This window comes from Ahaetulla prasina, chromosome 2 (genome assembly GCF_028640845.1).
Source record: "Ahaetulla prasina isolate Xishuangbanna chromosome 2, ASM2864084v1, whole genome shotgun sequence".
Taxonomy (NCBI): Eukaryota; Metazoa; Chordata; class Lepidosauria; order Squamata; family Colubridae; genus Ahaetulla; species Ahaetulla prasina.
In genome coordinates this window covers 41,639,329-41,664,612 of record NC_080540.1, presented here as the reverse complement: position 1 = coordinate 41,664,612, position 25,284 = coordinate 41,639,329, and the positions used below count along the sequence as shown (strand labels likewise).

The following is a 25,284-nucleotide window of genomic DNA, read 5'->3' as shown; positions in this document are numbered from 1 at the left end:
TTTACCTTTACCTTTTACTTCTCTTTTCAGGAATATAGCTGCACCCCCACCATATGAACAAGCATCGGAAATCACTTTCTCGTATCATTTTCAAAGACACATAGTCACAATTTTGGAATTTTCTTGATGCCACCAGTATCTTTATGACGCTTGCAAGTATGGTCACCTCCAGGTTTATGTGATTGCTCCCAAAAGCTTTCAGTAACCACTGAATTAGAGGACCATGAAGCAGAACAAGTGGACTATAATATATTGGTCAAAAGTTCTTTCAGTGGGATACTTGTTCTCTGTACCATAAAATGTTGTATTGCAAATTGTCATATTATAGTCTGTTACGCTGATAATTGACCTACATCTAATAGCATGTCTATAGAGTCCTAGACAATGTATGAAAATGGCATTTGCTAAATCCTGAATAATAAGTTGGGAAAGAACTGAGTATCTCCAGTATGAATTTAAACGGATTGATGGATATATGGGGCATTATGGAAATGAGCACAGCTACTTATTTGCAAGGGTCTGTGCAGCATTTATGATCTATAAGCACTTCCCCTTCCTAGTCAATAGCTAAGAAAAGAAATGTCTCAGCCAATCACTGTTAATTTGTTGGTCAGCCAGGGAGGAACACCTCAATCTGGCCCCTCTGTTCTATGTGCATGTTTGTCTATGTATGTTATGTATGGTGTGTGTGGGTGTTGTGTGTATAAAATTTAGAAACTCACAGAGCAATTCCCTCTGCGATGAAATATAATACAGTGATGGAATCCTGCCAAGCTGTTGTATGCCTAGGTGTCTTTGCCCAGTTCTGCCATAAAGAAGCCATGTCAGAATTAATAGGAGCTGAGAGAAATGGAACCAGACACCCACTGGAATGCCGGCACAAACAGTTTAACCCAACCAAATGAAATGCTTCCCTTAGTGCCTGTGGCTGCTTGAAATGGAAATGCAATGGTGAACGTAATATGATGGTGACCACTGCCCATAATAGCATGTGATTAGCTAAGGGATCAAGTACCTACTAACTGGAAGTGCCCTATTTAAAATACACGTACAATACGGTTTGTATGAGAGTCTTGCCTCAGAATAGTAGGAAACTATGCCCTTGATTTTTTAGCAAAGGCGGAGAGCCTGGGCAGCCCTGATGAGGCCTTCCCTAACCCATTAGACCAATTTTTCTCAACCTTGGCAAATTTAAGATGCATGGGCTTCAACTCCCAGAATTCCCCAGCTAGCCACGGTTGGCTGGGGAAATCTGAGGATTGAAATCCATGCATCTTAAAGTTGTCATGCTTGAGAAACGCTGCATTAGGCCACAGGACTCTCTATATTCTCCAATATTGCAAACTACTCTTGAAAGTGAAAGGAATTTCAAAGTACCTTTAGATATGGCAATGAGGCATGCTGGTTAAAAAAAATAAAATTTCCTGGGTGTACCTAAAACCATTTTTTTCAGATTGCCAGCTCCTCTATCAGCATTTTTTAGTTTTAAAAGCTTATTTGAATGGTTGTATACATCTAAAATAACCACACACTGAAAAAAAACTGTAGATAGTTTGTAATACTATAAGCATTAATTTCCCCGGGTTAATTAAAAGATAATGTCATTGAACTTGAAGATTGGAACTTGGTTACAGGCTGTAGCATTAAGATTAATGCAGTAGGAATAAGCAACGGATTTGCAGAAAATTAAAGCAAGGGAAAATAGCTTGTTCCACAAAGCACTAGGTTTGCACATAGTAGTGAGATAAGAAAGATCAGTACACATACCTGCCTGTGTAAAGAGAACAGCCTCCTCCAATCTGTACAATGTGAATGGTTTGGACTTCAATTCCCATATTTCTCAGCTGGCATAGTTAATATTGATTATGGGAGTTGATATCTAGCAATTAGGAGGATGCTTGGGTGGAAGTGTGCTTTAGAGCAGGGGTGTCAAACTTGTGGCCGGTGGGCCGGATGCGTCACGTTCTGGCCCTGGTTTAATGAATGGAAAAGAAGTTGTGATATGTCACATGACAACGTTATCAGTAACACTAGCAGAGTTGGAAGGGACCTTGGAGGTCATCTAGTCCAACCCCCTGCTCACGCAGGAGACCTGTGCCAGGGATTCAAACCGCCGAACTGCCAACCTTTCTGATTGACAAGCTCAGTGTCTTAGCCACTGAGCCACCTAGTCAGGCTCATGTCGTTGTGAGTTTGACACCCCTGCCATAGAGTATAATTAACAGATCAGTTTCCAATCAGTCATACATATAATCCGGTATGTAATTTTGATTGTTCTATGGATGAAAGCTACCAATCAGCAAAAAGAGAGAAGGTTGTTTATGGTTCAAGCTCCTCCATCCCAATTGGTTGGCTGCAGAGGGACTTGGTTTTACAGTTTCATCTCTCTCTTTCCATGTTCCATTACAGGTACTCCTCAATTTACAACAACAATTGTACAACAATTGTACAAACAACAATTAACAAAAGTTAATAAGTCAATGACATGGTCATTAAGTGAGACTGGCTTTTCTCATTGACCTTGCTTGTAGGAAGCTGGCTGGAAAAGTCTCAAATCTCGATAACATGGCCTGGGACACTGCAACTATCAAACCAGGGGTGAAATGCTCCTGGTTTGGACCGGATGATGTGATCCGGGTAGCGATAGGGACGGGCAATTCGGAGAACCGGTAGAAACATTTTTAGACATAGCAATTTAAAGTTAAGGAAGTTTTAAAGTTAGTTGCTTTTATCTAAAAATATAAATAAAATAAAATATTTTTGCAGCTTTCTGAGATTTGGTGTGTTTCTGTAGTGTTTCACTCTAGCTTCACAAACACACAAAATCTCACAAAGCTGTATATGGCATTTTGTGTGTGTCTCTCTCTCTGTGTGTGTGTGTGTGTGAATCAGTTGTGTTGTGTTGTGTTGTTTGTGTGTAAAGTATGAAAGTTGGTTTTTGGGCTTTTTGTGGCTGTGTGAGGTTCCTGCTTGTTGCGGGGGCCATTTTGGGTGAGGTGCAGCTGCAGCTGCTTTTACATTGTGTGTGAATCAGTTGTGTTGTGTTGTGTGTGTGTAAAGTGTGAAAGTTGGTTTTTGGTACCTCTTATTGTTTTGTGTACTTTGTTTATTATTTTTATTATTTATTGCTATTGGCCACGCCCACCCGGTCATCTGACCACCAAGCCACGGCCACCAATTAAGCCACGCCCACAGAACCGGTAGGGAAAATTTTTAGATTTCACCCCTGTATCAAACATGCCATTTGCTACGTGCCTGAATTTTGATGCCATGTCTGTGGGAATGCTGTGATGGTCATAAACACGAGGACCGGTCATAAGTCACTTCTTCAGTGCCACCGTAACTTCGAATGATCACTAAACAAATGGTTATAAGTTGAGGACTGCTTGTACTGGGGTAATACTAAATGAATGCAATCCGTAGCTCCTCTGGTTTTGTAGATGACTTGATCATGTTGCTAATCCCAGCTAATCCCTTGCCAGCTTTCTCTTTAAAGGCTGAGCTTTTGATCAGCTCAGTAAAAATGCCAAATTCAGGTGCTGTCACGAATGGGGAGGGTGTGTATGAAGACAAGAACGGGCATTATTGAAGTTTAGGCTTTGGTGCAGAGGAGGCATATGGGTTTCCTCCAGGCAGCAAAATATCCTGGTAACTATCGTAAGTGGTCATTTCCATGTCTGGATGGCATGAGGGTCTGTAGTCTCACAGAGCTCTTATCCTCATCATTAGCTCATCAGTGGGACCCTCACATTCACCTGGGAGCTTGATCAGAACTCCACAAACAGTACATGACCACACACATAGTAATCTCTTTCCATTATGTGTCTCCCCAGTTTCTTGGACTACAAGTAGTCCTTGACTTACAACAGTTCATTTAGTGTCTGTTTGAAGTTACAATGTCACTACCAAAAGTGAGTCATGACTGTTTCACATTTATAACCTACCGTACTTTTTGGAGTATAAGATGCACTTCCCTGCCCCACAAAAGTGGGTGAAAATTGTGATGCATCTTATACACCGAATGTTGCCGAAGGCCCACCCAGCCGCTGGCCCCCACCCTTTGGCAATTTTCACCCTCCGCGCATCACATTTTCGTCCTCTGCACACCCCGTTTTAGACCTGTTCCAAGCTGCGGGGATCGCGATAGCACATTGCCGCCGATCACTGCCTCCATACATTGCATTTTTGGCCTCCATGCATCACATTTTTGGCTGATTCCAGACCAAAAACGCAACACTCGAAGGTCAAAAACGTGACATGCGGAGGTGGCGATGGGCTCTGGCGATCCCACCAGATCTGGAACATTTGATTGGGGGTATTCCAGGAGGCCGATCCGACTGCCAATCAGCTGTTTGTGCTCAATCAGGCTGCGATAATGTGCTGAAGCTAACCAGGCTGTTTGCTGTTTATTGCAAGGACACTAGCCAGATGGATGCTGGTAGGCAGAGGCAGATTTTTTTCCCTTGTTTTCCTCCCCAAAAACTAATGTGCGTCTTATACTCCAGAGCATCTTATACTCCAGAAAATACGGTACTTGCATCCTCCTAATTGCAGCATTCCCATAGTCAGGTGATCAAAATTCAGAAGCTTGGCAACTGACTCATATTTATGGCAGTTGTAGTGTGATTTACCTTTTGTGCTCTTCCGTCGCAAAAGGTAAGCAAAGCCAAATCAACAGAGAAGCCAGATTCACTTAATAGATTTGACTCATATATTATTTGATTGCTGTTCGTATAAGGGGGCGAGAGATAAGTACCTTGATCCATATGTTAAACGTTTGACCTAGTGGGAGGCACTGATTGGTGTAAATTGCAGGGGTGATACAGAAATATAATTTTAGGTCATTTTATTCTAATTTACATATTTAAGTATTAAATTATTGTATTTATCCTGTAACTATTGTATTTTACCTTACTCTTATTTTAAATTGTTTGTATAGGATTTTATTGATAATACGTGTTTGAACCTTGTACGTTGATATGGCCTATAGGCTAATCAATAAATAAAGAGAAAATCAAAGCAAAACTAATGGAGAAGCCAGATTCTCTTCACAACTGTGTTACTAACGTAACGACTTTAGTGATTCGTTTAAAAATGGTGGCAAGGCAGATTGTCAAATGAGGCAAAAGCACACTTGACTGTCTTGCTTAGCGGCAGAAATTTTGGGCTCAATTTGGTCGTAAGTCAAGGACTACTTTGTACAATTTCCAAAATTGCCTTTTGGATAGACTCGATTTGGAATTTTGAGATTGGAATTTGGCACATCTAGAGGACATGCAGGTGGGCATGGCTAATTAAATTTTACTGCAAACTTTGAGGTGTCTTTTAAAAAATAGGATCAGACATCACCAGCAGCAGTGGCTAATCTAACACTAGGTGCAGCACTCCAATCCAAATACTTTAGGCAATCTGTTGCTAAAAAGAAGCAATGCTAAGAAATACTGATAACACCTTCTGTCAGAAGAGCAATACCATTTTCTAATTAAGCTTATTTCATATCAACCATTATGGCCAAAAAATAGCAGAGCAATATTTTCAAATTACACTTACATATGGAAGATCTAAAAATTAATTCCTCTGCCAGATGGAACTAACAATTCCAGATGACACAGACAAAGTGTCTTATAAGAGCAGATCTTGGTTGCTTTCATACCTGGACTGGGATTTCTTAAAAGGGCTGCCCAATTTAATAACAACCATATCTATGCTCACTAATAAATCCGTTGCAGATTTAACATAACATAACATAACATAACATAACATAACATAACATAACATAACATAACATAACATAACATAACATAACATAACATAACATAATAACAGAGTTGAAAGGGACCTTGGAGGTCTTCTAGTCCAACCCCCTGCCCAGGCAGGAAACCCTACACCATTTCAGACAAATGGCTATCCAACATTTTCTTAAAAACTTCCAACGTTGGAGCATTCGCAACTTCTGGAGGCAAGTTGTTCCACTTGTTGATTGTTCTAACTAAGGAGGAAATTTCTCCTTAGTTCTAAGTTGTTTCTCTCCTTGATTAGTTTCCACCCATTGCTTCTTGTCCTGCCTTCAGGTGCTTTGGAGAATAGCTTGACTCCATCTTCTTTGTGGCAGCCCCTGAGATATTGGAACACTGCTATCATGTCTCCCCTAGTCCTTCTTTTCATTAAACTAGACATACCGAGTTCTTGCAACCGTTCTTCATATGTTTTAGTCTCCAGTCCCCTAATCATCTTTGTTGCTCTTCTCTGCACTCTTTCTAGAATCTCAATATCTTTTCTACATCATGGCGACCAAAACTGAATGCAGTATTCCAAGTGTGGCCTTACCAAGGCATTATAAAGTGGTATTTATAATGATCACGTGATCTTCACGTGATCTTGATTCTATCCCTCTGTTTATGTAGCCCAGAACTGTGTTGGCTTTTTTAGCAGCTGCTGCACACTGCTGGCTCATATCTAAATGGTTGTCCACTAGGACTCCAACATCCCTCTCACAGGTACTACTATTGAGCAAGGTACCACATATACAGTACCTGTGCATTTTGTGTTTTTGTTTTTTTGGCCTAAATATAGAACCTTACTTTTTTCACTGTTGAATTTCATTTTGTTAGATAGAGCCCAATGTTCAAGTCTGTCAAGATCTTTCTGTATCTTGAGCCTATCTTCTGGAGTGTTGGCTATTCCTGCCAGCTTGGTGTCATCTGCAAATTTGATGAGTTCCGCATCTATCCCCTCGTCCAAGTCATTGATGAAGATGTTGAAGAGTACTGGGCCTAAAACAGAGCCTTGGGGTACTCCACTGCATACTTCCCTCCATGTGGATGTAGTTCCATTGAGGACTACATGTTGAATGTGGTTGGTCAGCCAGTTACGAATCCATTTGGTGGTGGTGCTGTTTAACCCATATTTTTCTACTTTATCTAGTAGTAGGTTATGGTCTACTTTATCAAATGCTTTACTGAAGTCCAAGTAAATTATATCGACAGCATTCTTCTGGTCCACTAATTTTGTCATTTTGTCAAAGAATGCAATGAGATGAGTCTGGCAGATCTGTTTTTGACAAACCCATGTTGGCTTTTGGTTATTATTTTGTTTGCTTCTAGGTGTTCAATGATTCGTTGCTTGATTTACTAGCTACCGTGTATCTCTGAAACCAGAGAAAAGTGAATCACATGTCTAAAAAAACTTGCACAGGAGGACAATAGTCAATAAATAGAAAAGTTGAAATGTAGAACAGGGGTGAAATGTAAAATTTGTTACTACTGGTTCTGTGGGCGTGGCTTGGAGGGGTGGGGTAATATGACTGGATGGGCGTGGCCAACTTTTTTTTTTTACTTTTAAAAGCATTTTTTCTACAACCTCTTTGGTTGAAAAATGCTTTTAAAAGTCTCCTCTGACGATCCCAGCTGAATTGCCTGATCATTAGAGGCTTTTCTTTTCTTTTAAAAGCTTTTTTTTTGTCTTTAAAAGAAAAAAAGCCTCTGATGATCAGGCAACTCAGCTGGGATCATCAGAGGAGTCTTTTAAAAGAATTTTTTCTACAACTACTTCAACTGAAGAAGTTTTAAAAGTCTCTGACGATCCCAGCTGAGCCATGTGATCATCAGACTTTTTTTTTTACTTTTAAAAGCATTTTTTTGGCCAAAGAAAAAATGCTTTTTTTAAAAAAAAAAACAACACCCTCTGATGATCATGCGGCTCAGCTGGGCATGGGGGGGGGAGGGATTTTTGCTACTGGTTCTCTGAACCACTCACCACCATCGCTACCGGATCGGGTGATCCGGTCTGAACCGGGAACATTTCATCCCGATGTAGAACTAAGAAGTGACCAAGATGTGACCATTAGAAGATCAGGTGACCATGATTCGGGAATCTCCAAGTACAGTGTGAATGGGTGCTAATCAGGGGTGTAATGCTACCAGTTCACTCTGGTTCAGGAGAACCAATAGCAGCGGCGGCACGTGGTTCGGTAAACTGGTAGCGGTGGCAGTGCGAGGAAGTAACCTGTTTTTGACCCTCTGCGCATGCACAGAAGGCTTTGCACATGCAGAGAGGGTCTACAATCGGACCTGACAATGGCACACGCACTTCCGAACTGGTAGGGAAGGTAAGTAGATTTCACCCCTGGTGCCAATGTATCTGCAGATACTTTCTTGTTCTTTGCCAAATCTTTAATCCCACCTACCATTGGGGAAAAAAATGAAATGGCGTTGGCTTACTACAGCTTTATCTTTGTTTGTTTCCAAGGCTATCTTGGGAACCAAATTCTCTTATTCGGTATTTTTAGAAAATAATAACTGCAGATAGCAGCAGTCTAGTAGTTTGAATGGAGGGACATTTACCCATTCATAAAATGTAAATTGGGTACTATGTTGTACAGAACGTTGGAAAGGCAGGGTCTTTGATGGATAGTGAGCAGGATCCTCACTGGTTATTCTTTGGTAAATGAGTATGTTGTGATTCATGTTGCAGCTGTTTTGTGAATGAGCAATAAGGTTTCACAATGACCGATATTTTTTGACAGCATCCATTCTTAAATTTTCAGATATACTGAACAAAAGAGATTGGGGGGGGGGGTTGGGTTCTCAGTCACTGAACTCAGTGATAGTAGAATAGAATAGAATAGAATATAACAGAACAGAACAGAACAAAATAGAGAGTTCGAAAGGACCTTGGAAGTCTTCTAGTCCAGCCCCCTGCAGGAAACTCTATACCATTTCAGACAAATGGTTGTCCAATCTCTTCTTAAAACCTCCAGTGTTGGTGCATTCAAAACTTTGGGAGGCAAGTTGTTCCACTGATAGATTGTTCTAACTGTCAAGAAATTTCTCCTTAGTTCTAGGTTGCTTCTTGGTTAATTTCCATTCATTTCTTCTTGTCCTATACCCACCGTCCAAATTTTGATCACATGACCATGGGGATGCTGCAATGGTTGTGAATGTGAAAAATGGTCATAAGTCACTTTTTTCAGTGTCATTGTAACTTTGAATGGTCACTAAACGAATGGTTGTAAGTTGAGGTTGTAGTTACCCGTACTAACTTAAGAACCATATACATGGACAGTAATTGATTTTGTCAATTGCATGTGGGGGTTGAAGTAAGTTTCTGGAATAAATACTGAAATTGTTTCTTCTAATTATATGAGCTAGAAACTTTGTCCGATTAAGCAAAAACAGAAGAAAATGTGATTCTGTTTGCTAGTAACAGTAATGCTTAATAAAGCATTAAAACTAACAAAATTCCCACGAGAATTAGTGTTGGATTGTTTATTTTTAGTTCTTAACCTAAGAACTCTAGAATTCCCTCATTTTCTAGCTCAGAGAATATAAATGTCTACCTTGAGTGAGTTCACATGTGCTCATTCTCAAAATATGATTCATGTTATCTTTATTCCCTTTTCTATGTTCCCATATGCAAAATAATGTTTATATATAAAGGCATTTTTGTAGACAATTATCCCTTAAAGGCTATATTAGAAAAAAATCAGTTGGCATTAAGGTTTGGACTGTGTGATGAATATTTTAATAGTTAAACATCTTGTGAGGGAGAAGAGGCGGGGTTAATGTAGAAAATAAATCTCACTGTGGCTTTTAATGTGCAAAAATGGACAGTGGTGGTTTAAAAAAGTTTCTACGAGGGCTTAGAACTGTACTTAGTCTCTCTACATCTGTAGCCAGTGATGTTTTATTGTTAGTTTCAAGTAATGTGCAAACTTTTTTCTAGTTTCAATGAACACTAAACTACGATAAATAGTTCAGGCATTTTCAGAAAATGACACTGGCCAGTTGAATTAAGTTAATTGCAGTCCTGTCAATTTCAACAGATAATTCAAAATCACACTGAGATAAAATTAATGTATAACTCAGCAGATTCGGCTTTCTCTCAGAGAAAACTGATACAGTAGAACCTCTGGTCACGAACGCTTCTGACCACGACCAAATCGGGTTCCGACCAAAAAAATTCACAATTTTTTTAAATCTGGTCACAAACACATACTTTTTTTTAATTTCATTTTGTCACAACAGTATACACAAACATTGTCATAAATAAAACAATATATCTTGAAGAATATATATATATATATATATAAGTAAAAAAATATGCATCAGCTATATTAATTTGATATAATGAAGGGAACAATAGGACAGGAACGGTAGGCACTTTTGTGCTCTTATGCACGCCCCTTATAGTCCTCTTAGGAATGGGGTGAGATCAATAGTACACAGTTTTTGGTTGAAGATTTTGGGATTTTGAGTAGACACTATGGAGTCAGGTAATGAGTTCCAAGCATTAACAACTCTGTTACAGAAGTCATATTTTCTGCAATCAAGTTTGAAGCGGTTGACATTAAGCTTGAATCTATTTTTTGCTCTTGTAATATTGCAATTGAAGCTGAAGTAGTCTTTTACAGGAAGGATATTGCAATATGATGATTTTGTGTGTTTAACACAGGTCATGTCGAATTCGACGGAGTTGTAAGTTTTCTAATCCCAGGATTTCAAGCCTGGTGGTATAAGGTATTTTGTTGTTTTCGGAGGAGCGAAGAACTCTTCTAGTAAAATATTTCTCGACTTGCGTAAACAAACACAACCGCACTGATTTCCCTTTCTGCATCATTTTTTTTGTAAGCACCAAATTTCCTGTTGTTTGTATACAACAGGGAAATTAGGTTTGGGTTGCGACCAAATCAAGGTTGTGATCAAAGTTATGAAATGAATTATGGTTGTGACCAGAGGTTCTACTGTATTACTCTGATGTTTGTGTAAAGGCTGAAGGTAATCAACAACTGGCAGATGACCTGAATGAGTTTTACTGCAGGTTTGAAAGGAAACTACAGCCACAACCCCCATCTCAGACACACCAGCAACAGCCAAGACTCCTACAACTGACCCCATTCCATTGGGTTCACAACCCCTAGTGATCACAGAAAAGGAAGTGCAAGATCTATTTCACAGACAAAAGCCAGGAAAAGCTCCAGGCCCAGACAAGATAACTCCTTCTTGCTTAAAAGTCTGTGCTGACCAATTGGCCCCCAACTTCACCCATATTTTCAATAAATCACTAGAGATGTGTTATGTTCCTTCTTGCTTCAAACGCTCTACCATCATCCCAGTGCCGAAGAAGCCCACCATCAAGGAACTGAATGACTACAGACCAGTTGCTTTAACATCTGTAGTCATGAAAACCTTTGAAAGGCTAGTGCTTTCCTACTTGAAAACCATCACGGGTCCACTGTTAGACCCCTTGCAATTTGCACATCGAGCAAATAGATCAACAGATGATGCTGTTAATATGGCTCTGCACTACATCCTACAACATCTTGAGTCTCCAAAGACCTATGCAAGGGTCTTCATTGTAGACTTTAGTTCAGCATTCAATACCATCATTCCAGACACTCTTCTAACTAAGCTAAACCAGCTACAGGTACCGGAACAGACTTGTAAGTGGATCACAAGCTTCCTAACAAACAGGAAGCAGCAGGTGAAGCTAAGCAAGATCACATCAAATACCTGTACAATTAGCACAGGGGCCCCCCAAGACTGTGTGCTCTCCCCACTTCTCTTCTCTCTGTATACCAATGACTGCATCTCCAACGATCCATCTGTTAAGCTACTGAAGTTCGCAGATGACACAACAGTGATTGGTCTCATTCGAGACAATGACAAATCCGCATATAGACGAGAGGTCGAACGACTAGCCTTGTGGTGCAACCAAAACAATCTGGAACTGAACACACTCAAAACCGTAGAAATGGTGGTAGACTTTAGGAGAAACCCTTCCATACTTCCACCTCTCACAATACTTGACAACACAGTATCAACAGTAGAAACCTTCAAATTTCTAGGTTCTATCATATCGCAAGATCTAAAATGGACAGCTAACATCAAAAACATCATTAAAAAAGGACAACAAAGAATGTTCTCAGTAAGCTCAAACTGCCCAAGGAGCTGCTGATTCAGTTCTACAGAGGAATTATTGAGTCTGTCATTTGCACCTCTATAACTGTCTGGTTCGGTTCTGCAACCCAACAAGAAAGACATAGACTTCAGAGGATAATTAGAACTGCAGAAAAAATAATTGCTACCAACCTGCCTTCCATTGAGGACCTGTATACTTCACGAAACAAGAAGAGGGCCGTGAAAATATTTGCAGATCCCTCGCATCCTGGACATAAACTGTTTCAACTCCTACCCTCAAAACGACGCTATAGAGCACTGCACACCAGAACAACTAGACACAAGAACAGTTTTTTCCCGAAGGACATCACTCTGCTAAACAAATAATTCTCTCAACACTGTCAAACTGTTTACTAAATCCGCACTACTATTAATCTTCTCATCGTTCCCATCACCAATCTCTTTCCACTTATGACTGTATGACTGTAACTTTGTTGCTGGCAATCCTTATGATTTATATTGATATATTAACCATCATTTGTGTTGTAAATGTTGTACCTTGATGAACGTATCTTTTCTTTTATGTACACTGAGAACATATGCACCAAGACAAATTCCTTGTGTGTCCAATCACACTTGGCCAATAAAAAATTCTATTCTATTCTATTCTATTCTATTCTATTCTATTCTATTCTATTCTAAAGAGCCCCAGGAGAAGAAAGAGGCAAAGGTATATCTATAAAAGAGAACATGTGAAGTTCATAGTTGAACTATGAGGTCCTTGGTCTTTTCTGAGCTTGGTTGTTTGCTTGCAGACATTTAATTAACTCACTAGATATCACTGATGATGTTACCTAGTTGGGTAATGAAACATCTGTAAGAAAACAACCAAGCTGAGAGAAGCTCTAAGGGTCCCAAATATTTATCTTTTTAGTATGGAACTGCAGTGCCGTAAGTCTTCTATAGGGTGTTGAAGCATATAGCTTCCTGGGACAGTTTCAGAGGTGGGTTTCAGCAGGTTCTCACCAGTTCTGGAAAACCGGTAGCAGAAATTTTGAGTAGTTCGGAGAACCATTAGTAAAAATCCTGACTGTCCCTGTCCCCATCTATTCTCTGCCTCCCAAGTCCCAGCTGATTGGGAGGAAATGGAGATTTTGCAGTATCCTTTCCCTGGAATGGGGACAAAATGGGGATTTTACAGTATCCTTCCCCTGCCACGCCCACCAAACCACACTCACCAAGCCATGCCATGCCCACAGAATTGGTAGTAAAAAAAATTGGATTTCACCACTGGACAGCTTTATTTCTTTCTTCAGCTATTCCTCTGGACAGAAGGATATTGATATTGCCTTGATTTTTACTATTCTGACCTATAAGCTTTAGAAATGCTTTCATTAAGAAAAATGAAAAAAGGTAGGCGAAGCATGCTGAACATGGCTCCTAGAATTTTTTCCAATATATTACCAGTGGGGCCAAACATTTCTGTAAACATGGTCATACAGAAGGCTGCAGATATATTTACTATGGGTTGCACAACTGGGAGGAGGCAGCCAATCTGAATGCGCTGGTTTCCCCCCCCTCCCTCCCACAGTTCCCAGCTGGATTGGGACCTTTTTCAAAGGTGATCTTTCTTTTCTGCAGGTTCATTTCCATATCAATTTTGGTCTCATTGTGATCAGATTTTGGAGAGTTATTGTATTGATGAATAGAACATCCAATCTCCTCACGTGAATACTTTTCTATACATTACTGGGTTGCAAAGAATAAATGATTCTTCAGAAAATAAAAAAGGGAGAAATAACCCTCCCACGAACACCCCTGCTGATCCAGCAGGGCCCTGCTTATGTTCTTATCTTCTTAATCCATTTTTGCAAGAATTCTTGCAATGGGTTTTGTTAATTACTGTGAAATTGCCAGCTGCATTTGGTAAGTTTAAATGCAGGCTTTTTAACCTACAATTTGACAGAGAGAACTGAGGACTTTTTCATTCCCAAACTTTCTATTCTGCAAGTTGAAAAAAAGAGGGATGAGAATTAAAAACGTAGTTGTTTTGATTATGACACCCTCATTCATTCTTACACATAAAATTCATTTAAAAATGAAAAACATTTGTGCATTGCTCTTCGTGTGAAGAATCTGAAATTTACCCAGATAATGCACATTTTAAAATAACTCTTTCCTTAGTGATGCTTCATACAGACTGAATATCATGTATTCAGGTAACTCTTTCCTAGACGTGCATTTTCATCAGACATTTGAAGAAAATTAAGCGTTATGGAGGATACTCAGATTTAAAAATCATTCGCTGATTTCTTATCTTTCCTACAAGGAGCTCTGTTGGATACACAGATCATTCTATTTTATCTTTAATGAAACCTGTAAAACAGACTAAACTAAAGGTCAAAGCCTCTTAATCAGCTTCATGGCTGAATAAGGGTTTGATTTTAATGATCTCCCTGGCCCTTTTAGCATCACTTCCGGATGTCTGACCTACTTAGTTCCCAATATTTACTGTTACTGGTCGTATTGCTTTAATCATATAGGAGATGAAGTAGAACACATCTCCACTTGTCCGCATTGGAGATATGGATCATCTGGTATGTGTATCCATGTCCCATAACACCAGAGGTGGGATTCAACCGGTTCGGGTGAACCGGTATCTCCAAGATCAGCTGGGAGTGAACCAGCTTGCTCCGACAATCTGTCGCTCCCCCCCCCATCTCTGCACTTTACTTACCTTTATCTTCTCAGCTGACTGACGTAGCAGAGTGTATTGCTGCGCCTCAGCTGTGTTACTCCCAAGTGGTAACACAAAAGGTTAGTATTTGTAAAACTGCGCGCAACGCACACAATCACCGAATTGGTTGTTAAACTGGCAACATCCCACCATTGCATAACACTGATTATATTAATGTCTTAGGGAGCACTGATACAAGAACCTTTATCTTCATTCTGATGTCTTCATTCAAGTTAGGAAAAGAAATGGTGACCAGCCCACTGGGCTTGAAACTTTTTGGGGGTTATGAATCTTGATCACCCCGTTTCTATTTTGCTTTCAGAGGGGAAAAAAATTAGTGTTATGCTTTTTGCAGCCAGAACACCTGGCATTCACTGGCTTTTATAAATTAATAATAGGCTGTTCCTTTCCATTAGCTTTACAAAAGAAAACACTGAGCAGTATTTTTGGCTAATTGTTCACCTAGGTTTAATGCTGAGGCAGAAGGCCTGCAGGTTTTTGTTACACACTCAATAATTCGAGAATGAGTATTTAGACCAGCCCTCCCCAGCTGCTATGAATATCCATATGGGTTGGATATATTCTCACAATTCCCTAACTGACACGCAGAAGGGGATTATTCGAGTTATTCTGTGGTAAAATAAGACAGTCGATACATTTTCTAAATAAATAAATAAATAAAGTCCAATCCATCTAATAGGCCTCAAGTTGGCAATACCCTAACTGACAAGAGAAAGGGGATTACCAGTAGTCCTCAATTTAGACCACAATGGAGCCCAAAATTTCTGTTGCTAAGTGAAACATTTGTTTTGAGTTTTGCCCCATTTTATGACTTGTCTTGCCACAGTTGTTAAGTGAATCACTACAGTTGGTAAATTAGTAACGCAGCTGTTAAATGAAATTAACATTGACTTTGCTTATCAGAAGGTCACAAAAGCAGATCACATGATCCCTAGACACCGAAACCATCATAAATACTAGTCAGTTGCTAAGCATCTAAATTTTGATCACGTGACCATGGGGATACTACAATGGCTATAAGTGTGAAAAACAGTCTTAACTCACTTTTTTTCAGTGATGTTGTAACTTTGAATGGTCATTAAATGAATTGTTGTCAGTTGAGGACTAACTCTATCAGAGTTACCTAAGCTAAGATAGAAAGCCAATAAATTTTATACATACATACATACATACTTACATGCATACATACATACATAGTGTGGAAGTCCAGTCCCTCTAATAGTCCTCAAGTTGGCAATCCCCTAACTGACAAGAGGAAGGGGATTATTAAAGATACCTTGAGGTAAAATAGACAGCCAATAAATTTTATACATATATACATACATACATACATGCATACATACATACATGCATGCATGCATATGTACATGGAATGGATAAATGGTATCCAGTCCATCTAATAGGCCTCAAATTGGCAAAATTGCCCTAGAGAATTGGATTATCCTGCAAACAAATGTTAAAGAATAAATACAGGATTAATAGCAAGATAGTGCACTGGGAAGTGGTTGGAAAGGAATGGTAACAAGTTTGATGTATGACTGATGTCACAGAAAAGAACGATTTGATGCTCCCGAGACTTCAAAATCAATAACAGTCAATAAGGAGGAAAAGAGAGAAATATTAAATTATGACAAACTATCTTCTGGAGGCATTTGCCAGTATCCAATTGCAGGCTCCAGCATATTCTTTTTTTTCCCCCCGAAGAAAGCCAAGCAAATTGTAATTTCAAAAGAAAGACCTGGCTTCCATTAGAGACCATTCGGTTACTCTAAATGGAGTTGCAGTATTTTAGTACACCGGGTAATTGAGAATGGCTTTTGTTCCCTAGCTGGTCTCATTATGCTTCCCCCTTCAGAAAGGAAGATTGGAAATAATCTTACTTAAACCAAGCGGCAAGCGACTTTAATCGCCCAGCACGGAGAGCACCAGAACTACACAGAGGGGAGTTTAAAAAAAAAAAATCTAAAAAAGGTACGAGAATCCTCTAATCTTTGGTTTAGTTGTAATGAAATTGTACAGGATAAAGAAGAAACAGATGGATCCTGATTAATTTTTCACTGAGAAGGGTGGAGGGGGGGTTGAAAGGGAGTCGGGGTGGGGGGAGAGAGAGAGAAGGAAAAAAACAAAATAAGCTGATCTTGATACCCAGCATCAACAAACAAACATTGACTGAGAACACCTCATACACGCAAAGCAGACACAAAAGTGCTGCAACCAAACATTATGATTCATATCTACGTTGGATACATAGCTCATGGGAGAATGACAGTATTTATCCTTCCTATTTAGCCAATTATTAAACAATGCAGATATGACTAACGTTGTTTTTGGGCCTTTCCTCAACATTTTTGAACTATAATAAATGGAATACAAGCATCTGCATGCAGTTGCCGTTTCTTCTTACTATGATTCACTGTTTCTTGCAGCTCAAGGTTAACTAAAAAGAGTAGCCGCCATTGGAAGGGCCTTCTCTGTGGGGGCTCCCACACTCTGGAACGAGCTTCCCCCGGGTTTACGCCAAATACCTGACCTTCGGACATTCCGTCGCGAACTGAAGACACATCTTTTTATCCGCACGGGGCTGGCTTAAATTGGAATCTTAAAATGGCAAATTTTAATCTCCAGGCTAATTTAAATAAGTTTTTTAAATTGTATTTTAACCTGTATATTGTATTGCTGGTTTTATCTTGCCTGAGTCCTTCGGGAGAAGGGCGGTATAAAAATCAAATAAATAAATAAAATAAATAAATAAATCATAATAAGTGATTGACTAATTTTTTCTTGCATAAATGATGGCAAAATATTGGATGTTGGGAGAGAGAATGTGGGACACAACCCAACCCAGATAATTGCAGGTAGAGATCAGGTATAGATTATGTTTTTTCTAGTGTGATTCCTTCCATATCTCTTAGGCCACAACTCCTCCCATTAATGCCGGACAGCATGGCCAATGAAAAAGCCAATGATAAAGCTTGATGAGTCCAAAGGGCGTCAGACTGCGAAATGCTAACAGGTTATTTTCTCCATCCAGTGCCTCTACATATGAGGGGAAATATGCCATTCCCCCCCAAATGATATTCTGTTTTACAGTCTGATTCTTGGACTTGTTTTATTGAAGGATTAAACCAATATTAGAGTCTCGGTATGTAACAGCATCACCAGACCTTCCCTGCAACCCTAAGAGCAATTTTGGCTGTTTCAGTCATTGGCTATTTGTTGTTATTTCGACAATGCTTTCATCCCTAGGGTTCTCAATGAGGACATCAGGCAAAAAGCAAAGGAAAAAAAAGAAAGAAACAGCAAAAGAAACAACCCTCTCTATACACAGAGAATAATATCAACCAGTAACATTCATAAAGAGCAGCTAGAATCATTATTAGCTTCACTGGAAATGCTTGGCTGAAGAGGAAAGACTTAGAGGAGGAATTAGATGTTACTGCAGAAGAAATCTATTCCTTTACTTGGGGGTGGGATGCAGGCCAGCATATCGAAGAAACGGTGGCCTTTTAAAAACATCTGGCTGGCTGTTTCACAAGCTATGATATCTTCATACAGCACCCAAAAGTTCAGATGCTTGTTCTGTTGTAACTAGAGTTGTCCCTTGAGGCACAAAGGACGAATCTCATGTTATTCTACTTTGGATAGATTATGCAAAGACTCAGCTCTTTAGAGAAGTCTCCAATGCTGGGAAAGATGGAAGGAAAGAGAAAAGAATGACCAGCTACAAGATGGGTAGATACAGTAGTCGTGAATGGAAGATCTGAAGGATCAGATTAGGGATTGTTTGTCATAGACTAGTAACGGCTAACCTTTTTGCTGTAGCGTGCCAAAAGCGGAGGGAGGGAGCGCGGGTGGGTCACGCGCACACGTGCCCACACCTATAATTCAATGACCCCATGGGTGTGCGACGCTCCTGCGCTCCCCCGCTTTTGGCACACGATGGCATGGAGGGCACGGTAGGCCTGTTTTTCACTCTCCCTAGGCTCCAGAGGCTTTCTAGGAGCCTGGGGAGTGCAAAAACAGTCTTCCCCACCCCCCTGGAGGCCCTCTGGAGGCTGGAAATGGCCCATTTCCCAACTTCTGGTGAGACCAGAAGGCCCAGTTTTGACCCTCCCCAGGCTCCAGAGGCTTTCTAGGAAACAACCCTCCCCAGAGGCCCTTCAGAGGCCAGAAATAGCCTGTTTCATGATTTCCGGTGGGCCTGGAAGGCCCGAAAATCAGCTGGCTGGTGCACGCATGTGCTCTGGAACTGAGCTAGGGCGACACTCACGTGTCCACAGATATGGCTCCACGTGCCATAGGTTCACCATCACGGTCATAGACAAACAAAATGCCATCAAGTCATTTTGAACTAACAACCACATAGATAGGAGTTCAAAATGACTTGATGGAACACCGTCAATCAATCACTGTTGCATTTTCCAACGGGTCACAATAGCAGCAGCAACGTTGTGTTAATCTTACAAAAACTAAACACTGACTGAATCTGGTTAGGACTTCGATTGGGGAAATCAAGAGGAAATTCCAAACATGAAAAATGGATTTGGACTCAAAACAGAGGCATCCCGGACATTGGTGAACCATTTTCTCATTGGGCCAAATAAACAAAATGGAAATGTCCTTATAGTTGCCACAAGTGGTCCGTTCTTGATTACCGAATGAATGTAAATGAGATTGAAATGTTTCTGTCCTGTGTATAATGGCAGAAAACAATTTCATTGCTGGTGTAACTTTGAGCGGTCGTTAAAATAAATGGTTATAAGTTGAGAACTATGTGTATCCTGAAGAGCTAATGTGCGATAGTAATAATATCCTGAAGAGCCAGGATATAATCCAAACGGGCAACATGGCTCTTTTATACCTGTTTCTGAGCACTGCAATGGGACATAGTTGTTCTGTTGTGCAGAAGTGCTGAGGTTAAAGAGGCTAGTAGCAAAAGACAGCAGGATGTACAGAAGAGTTTGTTTTTTTGATTATACTCCGTTTACAATGTGTAATTGAATTAGATTTTTTTGAAGTATATTTTAAGCCTTTTGCATTCAGCCTCTCTGTTCTTAATTAATCAGACCCTGCTAGCTCTTGTAAATTATTATGAGGCTTTCCATTAGCATTCAATTAGGTTACAGGATTTAGGCTTCTAAATAAAATGCCACAACAAAAGGAAGAGGATGCCTTTCATTTCCCCCCTTGAACCACGGATTAATAAGCAATTGTTTAATATTTTCCATTTGCTGACAATCTGTACCATTTTGTGCAGCAAATATAGGGAAGGGAAGAAAATTGAAGGACTGCTCTGTAACCTTTCAGAAATATTCATGTAATAGCAACAATAACAATATAAATGTCGGGTTTATTAAGCATACAGTACAGTGTACTCCTTTTGAGTGGGAACAACCTCAGTAGAATACAACCAAAGGGGCAAAAATAAGATTTGTGTATTTTTGCCCCATCAGTGACCTTCTGCTTTCTAATTTGAAGCAAGAATCCTTTCACAGGCTTTGCAGGTGAACTTTTCTGAGGTCTCAGGGTCATTCTATAGATCATTTGATGGCCTTCAGACATCATTGAATGCTGGAAGGGATCCTAGAGCAGTGGCCACCAACCTTTCGGACCTCAAGGACCACTAAATTTATAATTTTCAATCCCGCAGACCAATATGATCTGCCTAATGACCGACTGGGTGGGCGTGGCTAAGTGGTCACGTGACTGAGTAGGCATGGCCAACTCGATGCCATTCATGTCAAGGGGCGCCTCACCAGCCTCTACTCGCCCCTCCATTCCCAGCCACTCTTCACCTGCCCGCTCAGGCTCCTTAGGGCCCCAACAGGTAGCAGTTGTTGGAACTAAGCAGCCACCATGAGAAAGAGTCCATAGTTTGAGGACCCCTGATTTCATGCAATATAAAAAATGCAAATAATTTTTCTGCGGACCACCAAAATTTTCTCGCGGACCACCAGTGCTCCATGGACCACCAGTTGGTGACCACTGTCCTAGAGTAATGGGGCAGCCAGTTCTCACAGCCCCCAACACTAGCATAGTGAAGGATGGGTTCCTTCTGCTCCAAATGGCAGCATAAAGGGAAGAGATGGCATTGGCTGAGTGTGAACTGGCAAGGTAAAAATGCACTATGTCACTGCAACGTGATGACAATTCATCACTTCTTCCATAGGAACCACTTTAATCTGTGAGCTACATGTGATTGCATCTCCTGTTGGTTGAAATCTGCTAGCTTGTGATCACTTGTAATCACTTGTGCTGGAAGTGCAGTTTCCTATCACTTTTGGAAAGGGAGAAAAACACCATGTATTTCCTGAATCCCCTGTCTGTACTCAGCAAATACTGCAATTGCACCAGAGGGTGAGTAGGAGAGGAGTGAATCTGAGCACCTTAATCAGAACTAAGAGCTAGAAAGGATGTGTCAGATGCAAAGAAACAGGACCATAGGTTAAGTTGCAGTTAAAAAGATATATTGCTCAAGCCTACTCACAAGAATCTAGTCAATTAACCTTCAGTACAAAATTGGCACTAGATAAGGGTCAATGGAATTCAAGAAGGGTTGGACTTAAGACCTTTTGTGGGAATGTAATGACTCTAGGCTGATGACTTGTTTAACTCCAACTCCCCAGCTCTGCCAGCTCTTCTCTTACAGGATGTTTGGTTCTAAAATGAGTGAATAATAAGATCTTTGGCATTCGAATAATCCAATTTACCCTAAAAAACAAAAATCAGTGGTGATACTTAAAGAAAACTGAATACAACAGGGGACTCCAACCGTCGTCCCTTTAAGACTTCTGGACTTCAACTCCCAGAATTCCTCAGCCAGCTTTGCTGCCTGAGGGACTCTGGGAGTTGAAGTCCAGATGTCTTAAAGGGACCCAGGTTGGAGACCCCTGGAATAGAAGGCTCACTCTTAGACAGTCTTTTTAAAGTTGAACTTTATTTATATAAAAAAACAGTCCACTGTTTTCTGCTTTTGAGAGAAATTTTCTTTCTATCAGTGTTTAGGTTCCGTAAATAATGTTTATGGAAAAGTCAACAACAAAACGTCTTCATTCACTGCTGAGCCCAGACTTAGCCCTCTTGGGAATCTGAAATGTCTTTGTTCTGTTACCGGAGTACCAACAAGTAGGAAGCAATACACAGTTGAGTTCTTATAACAAAGGCATATTTAAAAACAGTGCATCTCAGGATTGGTGATCACACCTGCCTCAGAGAAAGGGCTGGATTTTATGCAGGAATAACCCGAAGGCATGAGGAGAAATGACAGTGAAGGAGAAATAGCAGTCATTGGGCAAACAGCATTTAAGCAGGACTGAGAGGATCATAAGAGGTTACTAGTAATCGATAGGAATCGAACCATAGCTTTGGAGGTGAAAGCAAGCCATGCTCAGTTCAAGCCATTCCCTCTGCTTTTGAGAGTTTTGGATAACTTGGGAAAGAGGAGACTGGCATATCAGTGGTGGGATTCAAATTTTTTTACTACTGGTTCTGTGGGCGTGGCTTGGTGGGCGTGGCATGGCTTGGTGGGTGGGGCAGGGGAAGGATACTGTAAAATCTGCGTTCCCTCCCCAATCCAGGGGAAGGTTACTGCAAAATCCCCATTTCCTCCAGATCAGCTGGGACTCGGGAGGCAGAAAATAGATGGGACCGGGGCCAGTCAGAGGTGGTTTTTATCAGTTCTCCAAACTACTCAAAATTTCTGCTACTGGTTCTCCAGAACTGGTCAGAACCTGCTGAAATCCACCTCTGTGGCACATGTACCTTAGTTTTGGGAGTCAAGAGTTCAGCAGGACAATGATGGAGATTTGAACAGCTAGGCTGATCTGGAGTAGCTAATGAGGAGAAACTGGCTAACTCCTCCAGGTTGCAATTACCAACTCAGGGCAGCTTGCGCTTCTGAGGTTTAAGGAGGCAACATACCAGGAAGGCTGAATTCAGCACTTTCTTGGGGATAAGACTACAAATCCAAGTCAGTTGAGGATCTTGACAGGCCCCTTCCATCTTGTGGTCACATTGATTAGGCCAAGATCCTGTCCATTAAGAAGACTTGGAAAAAAATAACTTGCAAAGACCCAGAGTGACTTCAATTCTCAATTAGAGAGGCAGAGGTCATAGTAAGGGTTCAGACAGGATTTTAATACAATATGCACTCAGTTGAGGGTGGTTAGGGAATGTGGAATCATCCCTTCACCCAGATGAAATTTACAAGTGGCTCCCAAGTTCTGAGTATCTTACAAATAGGCTATCTTTTTACATCTACTTTCAAGGTGATCAGCTTTAATGTGATTTGTAATCCAATCAACCTTTCAGCAGGTTGTCTTCTTTCTTGTTCTCTCTCTACAATGGCATCTTTATTCTTGCAGAAAGCGTTAAATCAGGGCAACAGCTCCATTTCACTAGTGGGAGTGGAAGAGGAGATTCCCAATACATTCCATGTTAGGAAGATATTTCTTTCTTCCATTATTGGGCTTTCAGAAGTGAGCGATTTCCCATCAGATGGGGGATCCCTTACAACTCTCTTTGAAAAAGACCTACTTTGAACAGAGGGTCCTTGAGTGGCTCAGACTGCTAAGACAGTCTGTTATTAACAGCAGCTGCTTGCAATTACTGCAGGTTCTAGTCCCACCAGGCCCAAGGTTGACTCAGCCTTCCATCCTTTATAAGGTAGGTAAAATGAGGACCCAGATTGTTGGGGGCAATAAGTTGACTTTGTATATAATATACAAATGGATGAAGACTATTGCTTGACATAGTGTAAGCCGCCCTGAGTCTTCGGAGAAGGACGGGATATAAATGGAAAAAAAAAACAAAACCAAGAAAGAACACCCACCCACCCCGATTCAGCGGAGAAATCCTACCAGTTCACACTGCTTTGGGCGAACCAGTAGCAATAAAAACTACCGGTTCAGGTAGTAAAAAAGACCTACCGGTTCCTGCGAACCGGTATTTCTGATGATCAGCTGTGCGTGTGATTTAAAATCGCTAGAAAGCAGGAAATCATAGCTGTTCCCCCCCCTCGCTTTTATATTTACCTTTTGAAGCCTCCCTTTTCTGCATGTTTTGTGAGCACTGCGCATGCGTGTGCACAGCGCGTGCTTGGTGCAGAGCAAACAGGTTCAGATTTCATCGCTGCCCTGACTCCATTGAAGTAGAGAAGAGGTACTTTTACTGAGTTTGAAACGATAGCAGTGAAAGAAAAGCAAGATCTGAGCCAAAAGGCTTGAAAGTTACATATTGAAAGTTTCCCCAAATCCCTCCCGCCCCCAGGCTGAATGTCCAATCCACATCCCACATAGTGTCATGTGGGGCACATCTTTGTCCATCTGGAGTTCCAGGATGGTTGGCCTTGATTGGGTGTAAACAGCTGGAGAACAAACCTCCCTTTTAGTTCACATGGGCCTTCATCACACCAGCACTGAAAATATTTACAGATCCCTCGCATCCTGGACATAAACTGTTTCAACTCCTACCATCAAAACGACGCTATAGAGCATTGCACACCAGAACAACTAACAAATAATTCCCTCAACACTGTCAAAATATTTACTAAATCTACATTACTATTAATCTTCTCATCGTTCCCATCACCAATCTCTTTCCACTTATGACTGTATGACTGTAACTTTTTGTTGCTATCATTAAGGGTTAAATTGCAACCTATGACCATCATTTGTGTTGTAAATGTTGTACCTTTGATGAAGGTATTTTTTTTCTTTTATGTACACTGAGAGCATATGCACCAAAACAAATTCCTTGTGTCCAATCACACTTGGCCAATAAAACAACTATTCTATTCTGTTCTGTTCTGTTCTGTTCTGTTCTACTCTACTCTACTCTACTCTACTCTACTCTACTCTACTCTACTCTATTCTATTCTATTCTATTCTATTCTATTCTATTCTATTCTATTCTATTCTATTCACACTTCCCAAACACCAATGCCATGCCCCCCCCACCCCGTTTCTATGGCAGCTGATAGCAAGCAGGCATCAAAGGGAAAACCCATGCTGGAGATCTGGCTGACACCTACTTCTATCTCTTTTGCAGAGATCGAACTTTTACAGGAAAAGCAGAAAAGTTGCCTAACCTTGGAGGTGGTGGAGGCAGTGTTGGTGTGCCTTCTTTTTATATTTTAAAAAAGGTTCTTGTACATTCCTTTGCTAATATGGGTAGTCCTCGGCTTACAACAGTTCATTTAGTGACCGTTCAAAGTCACGACGACAAAAGTGACTTAGGACAATTTTTCACAGTTACAACCTTTGCAGAATCCCTATGATCATGTGATCAAAATTCAGATGGGTGGCAACTGGTTCATTCTTAATGACCATTGCAACGTCCTGGGGCTCCTTTTACGACCTTCTGAGGAACAAAATCAATGGGGAAGCCAGGTTCACTTAACAACCAGATTACTAATTTATCAACTGCAGTGATTCACTCAACCACTGTGGTAAGAAATGTCGTAAAATGGGGCAAAACTCACTTAAAATATCTTACTTAAAAACATAAATCTTGGGCTCAATTGTGGTCATATGTCGAGGACTACCTGTTATCAGTATGGGAGCTCCCCTCTATTATGCAGCGACTTCTGAAAATCATCATCTCTGCACAACTGTACCTGGCTTCTTAATC

The 25,284-nt window shown here is 40.6% G+C and overlaps 1 protein-coding gene across 2 annotated transcripts in view; it reads left to right on the top strand.

The window, feature by feature from the left end:
* Positions 1-16,609, top strand: part of EOGT (EGF domain specific O-linked N-acetylglucosamine transferase) — a 95,500-nt gene extending 78,891 nt beyond the window's left edge. Inside the window, exon 19 of one of the 2 annotated variants that reach the window (XR_009153199.1) lies at positions 31-5,025. The gene's annotated coding sequence lies outside the window, so the exon portion shown is untranslated. Of the gene's footprint in view, positions 1-30; positions 5,026-16,510 lie in introns of those variants that run through there. The other variant, XM_058166814.1, reaches the window with a different exon arrangement.
* Positions 16,610-25,284: the final 8,675 nt, after the last annotated feature.